Genomic DNA, 6,000 nt, shown 5'->3' with positions numbered 1-6,000 from the left:
ACCAGTGTCCGTGAACAAAACACCGGAACTCCTAGCGCTGGGTGTAAACAATGCTACTGTCCCCTATGCAGACATTCAGTGTACAATGAAAGACCCTACGCGTTTCAGATACTCATCCTCAGGGGTCCGTATCTTGGTCACTCTGGCCTCATCACCAGCGATAATGGTATTCAACAGCAGATATTCTGCTGTGCGTCACGGGAAGATGCTCGTATCGATGTCAACGGCATACTTCATTACAGGCGCTAGGTTACTATAAGCCCCAAACTCCACCCCTCGTTTTGGCGGCGATACATAAACTGACCAATCACAACACCCTCTCGATTCGTGACACCTGCCCATATGACCCCCCGCCGTCAGCTGACAGCCAGGGGTCATCATCGGCCGCATCAATCCGAACGCGCAGGCGCAGTGGGAGCCAGGGACGTATCGCCCGGACTGCCAAGCAGGAGGAAGGTAAGAGCAAGCCGATAATTTGTTTGTGAGTATGTCTTGCGGGACAGTTACCCACCGCAAGTGGACTGCCTCAAAAAAGCAACTCTTTAGTTTAAAAACACATATTAGGTGGCTGGTGGGAGGAGACGATTGTCTTTGGGGACAATTTTACAAAATGGACTTCGTCCATTGGACTATGGATTAGATATATTGATGACGTGCTGCTTCTTTGGAACTCTACAGCAGAGGAGTTCCATAGCTTTGTAGCAGCCCTCAACACAAATGATAAAGGGCTTAGGTTCACGTGTGAGATCAGTGAAAAAGAATTGTCTTTTCTGGATTTGAAAATTATAAAAACAGGAGAAGGTACAATTCGTACAAAGGTACACCGGAAAGAAACAGCAACCAATAGTTTCTTGCAATGGAACAGCTGTCATCCCTATCCCCTCAAACGTGGCATTCCAAAAGGCCAATTTATGAGAGTACGCAGGAATTGTAGCTCCATGGGTGATTTTGAGTTCCAGGCTCAGGAACTCAAGATAAGATTGAAGGATAGAGGTTTCCCCAAGGGTGTAATCAGAAAGGCCTATGAGGGAGCAAGGGACGCAGATAGGCAAAGTCTTCTGGTTCCTAAAAAACGTAAACAAGAACAAGTTACGAGACTCATAGGCACATATGATTCTAAACAAAATGATATCATGCAAATCCTGAAAAGGTATTGGCGTATTCTCAGTTCTGACACAGATTTGGTTGATCAGATCACACAGTGGCCCTCTGTTACGTATCGGAGAGGGAAAAACATCAGGGATAGAGTCATGCATAGCTGTTTTGACCCCATTTTACCTAGGGGTACGTGGCTGGATAGACAAATACCAGGCACTTTCAGATGTGGTAGCTGTAAAGCTTGTGACTTCATTCTCAAAGGGAATAGCTTTACCAGTGTTGCAACACAGGAGAAATACATCATTCGGGATTTTGTCAATTGCAAAACAGCGGGGGTGGTTTACCTCATTACATGCCCATGCCCCCTTAATTATGTGGGAAAAACGGCGCGACAATTTCGGCGCCGGATAAGGGAGCATGTTGGAGATATTATCCATGCTAGGGACACCCCAATATCTAAGCATGTGCATGCCAAACACCAAGGCCAAGCAGCATGTTTAAATTTTCAAGCAATTGAACTTATTAGACCCCCCAAAAGAGGAGGTGACTGGGACAACCTTATTCTACGCAAAGAAGCCCAATGGATCCATAGATTGGCATGCATACAACCAGCGGGTTTAAACGAGCAGACTAATTATACTTGTTTTATTTAATATGTTATACTATTCCTCCACCTTAGACGGCCAATATTCACCTTGGGTGGCCTTTTGGGTGGGTGGTATCTTGCATAGTTCACTATGTTTGATATGGCCATATTGGCCCCTTAACATATTCAGAGATCTTGTGTTTAAATATTTCAAATGGGAGGGATTCCGCTATCTCGTCCACCTAATATGTGTTTTTAAACTAAAGAGTTGCTTTTTTGAGGCAGTCCACTTGCGGTGGGTAACTGTCCCGCAAGACATACTCACAAACAAATTATCGGCTTGCTCTAACCTTCCTCCTGCTTGGCAGTCCGGGCGATACGTCCCTGGCTCCCACTGCGCCTGCGCGTTCGGATTGATGCGGCCGATGATGACCCCTGGCTGTCAGCTGACGGCGGGGGGTCACATGGGCAGGTGTCACGAATCGAGAGGGTGTTGTGATTGGTCAGTTTATGTATCGCCGCCAAAACGAGGGGTGGAGTTTGGGGCTTATAGTAACCTAGCGCCTGTAATGAAGTATGCCGTTGACATCGATACGAGCATCTTCCCGTGACGCACAGCAGAATATCTGCTGTTGAATACCATTATCGCTGGTGATGAGGCCAGAGTGACCAAGATACGGACCCCTGAGGATGAGTATCTGAAACGCGTAGGGTCTTTCATTGTACACTGAATGTCTGCATAGGGGACAGTAGCATTGTTTACACCCAGCGCTAGGAGTTCCGGTGTTTTGTTCACGGACACTGGTGCATTTTGGGGATTGTACTACTGTTGTGCCCAGGTCAAATGCTGTTGTCAGTGAAACATTGTTACAAACACTGAGATATATCTATCATAATGACTCAGTGTTTTCTGTTTAATACGTTTTTAAATTATCACGGTGGGGCTTATTTCACAGTGGTGTGTTACCCCTGTTTTTAAAATGAGTTACTAATAAAAGGTATATTTTACTCAATTGTCATTTCAGTGAACCTTCTAATTTTCTCATATTGTGGGAGCACAATTATATTTATATCAATTTATACAGTGAATTTATATTTAATCCATACAGTTATTATTTTCAATATATCTGGGTATGGCAGCCTTTGCACTCTCTGATTTAAACACGGAAGGGTGGATGAGTGAGGCTAAAAGTGTCTTTTCTGAATGTGAACTGATGTATACAGCACAGGGTGCGTCTCTTAAAACTACCTTTAAAAACCTTAATAGACTACATAAGGATTATACTAGAAGCTGGTGGGAGATCCAGAGTTTGGAGAACTATCTTAAAAACAATATAGTTCCCAGAGGCCTGAGGGTCCCCATTGTTCCAGCATCAAGATTAAAAACCACTAATATAAAAGAAAGGTGGGAACAGGAGATCACAGGGAGTTCACTTAGGCTTATGCAGATTCTATTGGAGGAAGAGAAAGTCCAGTTTGACTCTATTAGTGCGGAGCTCAAAAAAGAGATCGAGGCCGCTAAGTCTTTGGTAGATACCCCTGGTTTTGATAAAAAAGATAAAATCCTACAACAAACGCTAGAAAGGTTCACTAATCATTTAAAGGAACGTAAACACTTCCAGTTCCAGAGAGATCTACAGGAATTTAGGGAGAAAAAAGCTTACGACTTTGTTAATACCCAACAACAGCAATATCAACAGACTAATAGGGGGCCGAGGGATACTGACCCTTCCACATCAGAGAGTGAAACAACAGACTCTGAAAGAGTGGGCCCTTTCTTTGGTGGTAGTGGTGGGAAACAAAAATATAGGGGAGGAGCTAGAGGTAGGAATAGAGGCCGTGCTAGAACCTCTTCCAATAGTGGCAATAATTTTTTAGCCAACAATCCCCCCATTTCCCGCTACATGCTGAGGGGACAAAAGGATTAGTGAAGGGAAATATGGATAGACTACGAATCATTAACCTATCTGATTATAATCTGAGTGCATCAGAGAACACGTTGCTAGAAAAGGGCCTTTCCTTTGTCCCCACTGTTAAATTTGACTTATTTTCTTGGATAAAGGATCTTAATTTGTTTGCTCGCAAACTCAAATGGATCAAATTCTTCAAACACCATAATAGGAAAAAATGTATTGAATTAGGGTTAGAAGAATCTGATATGGAAGGCCTGGTGGCCTTAGAGGGGTTACTAGAGGAATCTGGTAGAACCCCAGGTTTAGGTCCTTTCACCGATCTTAAATTGAAGAGTAGAAAGCTGCCACCTATAGGAGATTTTACCAATGTGGATTTATTTGTGGAAATGGTGGGAGATGAAATCAAAAATCTCAGTCAGGACATTAGGGGCGTAGACAACAACCTGTCCTGGTCCGAAAGAGTAGCTCTGACCACCTTAGAGAAAAAACAAAGTATCGTTCTAAAGGCATCTGATAAAGGTGGGAATATCGTGGTCATGGGCAGAGATGATTATAAAAAAATGTGTGAGGACATTTTACTTAACCCTGACTGTTACACCATTTTGAAGGATAACCCCACAGCACTGTTCAAGAAAGAGTTGCTGGGCATTCTGAGTGATGCAAAGAGCAGATCTCTGATCAGTGCTAGTGAGTTTGGGTTCCTGATTCCACAATTTCCCATCATGGCATGTTTTTATAGCCTGCCCAAAATCCACAAAGGGTATCCCCCCTTACGTGGCAGACCTATTGTTTCAGGCATTAATAATCTAACTCAAAATGTGAGTACATATGTTGATCAGGTGTTGCGCCCTTTTGTTTTGAGTCTCACGTCATATGTACGTGACACTATGGATGTTCTGAAACAGATTGATGGTATTTCTTTGGAGAGAGGCACACTGTTGGCTAGCCTGGATGTTGAGGCGTTGTATTCATCCATACCTCACAAATTGGGTTACAAGGCGATCGAGTACTTCCTTGGATCAAGGGGCACTCAGTTTGCAGCCCATAACCAATTTGTTTTGCAGTTATTACAATTCGTTCTTGAAAAAAATATATTTATCTTTGAAGACAAGATCTTTCATCAGCAATGTGGCACTGCAATGGGGAGTCCTGCCGCTCCCACCTATGCAAATTTATTTCTTGGCTGGTGGGAGGAGACGATTGTCTTTGGGGACAATTTTACAAAATGGACTTCGTCCATTGGACTATGGATTAGATATATTGATGACGTGCTGCTTCTTTGGAACTCTACAGCAGAGGAGTTCCATAGCTTTGTAGCAGCCCTCAACACAAATGATATAGGGCTTAGGTTCACGTGTGAGATCAGTGAAAAAGAATTGTCTTTTCTGGATTTGAAAATTATAAAAACAGGAGAAGGTACAATTCGTACAAAGGTACACCGGAAAGAAACAGCAACCAATAGTTTCTTGCAATGGAACAGCTGTCATCCCTATCCCCTCAAACGTGGCATTCCAAAAGGCCAATTTATGAGAGTACGCAGGAATTGTAGCTCCATGGGTGATTTTGAGTTCCAGGCTCAGGAACTCAAGATAAGATTGAAGGATAGAGGTTTCCCCAAGGGTGTAATCAGAAAGGCCTATGAGGGAGCAAGGGACGCAGATAGGCAAAGTCTTCTGGTTCCTAAAAAACGTAAACAAGAACAAGTTACGAGACTCATAGGCACATATGATTCTAAACAAAATGATATCATGCAAATCCTGAAAAGGTATTGGCGTATTCTCAGTTCTGACACAGATTTGGTTGATCAGATCACACAGTGGCCCTCTGTTACGTATCGGAGAGGGAAAAACATCAGGGATAGAGTCATGCATAGCTGTTTTGACCCCATTTTACCTAGGGGTACGTGGCTGGATAGACAAATACCAGGCACTTTCAGATGTGGTAGCTGTAAAGCTTGTGACTTCATTCTCAAAGGGAATAGCTTTACCAGTGTTGCAACACAGGAGAAATACATCATTCGGGATTTTGTCAATTGCAAAACAGCGGGGGTGGTTTACCTCATTACATGCCCATGCCCCCTTAATTATGTGGGAAAAACGGCGCGACAATTTCGGCGCCGGATAAGGGAGCATGTTGGAGATATTATCCATGCTAGGGACACCCCAATATCTAAGCATGTGCATGCCAAACACCAAGGCCAAGCAGCATGTTTAAATTTTCAAGCAATTGAACTTATTAGACCCCCCAAAAGAGGAGGTGACTGGGACAACCTTATTCTACGCAAAGAAGCCCAATGGATCCATAGATTGGCATGCATACAACCAGCGGGTTTAAACGAGCAGACTAATTATACTTGTTTTATTTAATATGTTATACTATTCCTCCACCTTAGACGGCCAATAT

Source organism: Rhinoderma darwinii, chromosome 1, assembly GCF_050947455.1.
Source record: "Rhinoderma darwinii isolate aRhiDar2 chromosome 1, aRhiDar2.hap1, whole genome shotgun sequence".
Classification (NCBI taxonomy): Eukaryota; Metazoa; Chordata; class Amphibia; order Anura; family Rhinodermatidae; genus Rhinoderma; species Rhinoderma darwinii.
The sequence above is the reverse complement of the archived record's forward strand: the minus strand, read 5'-3'. Positions refer to the sequence as shown.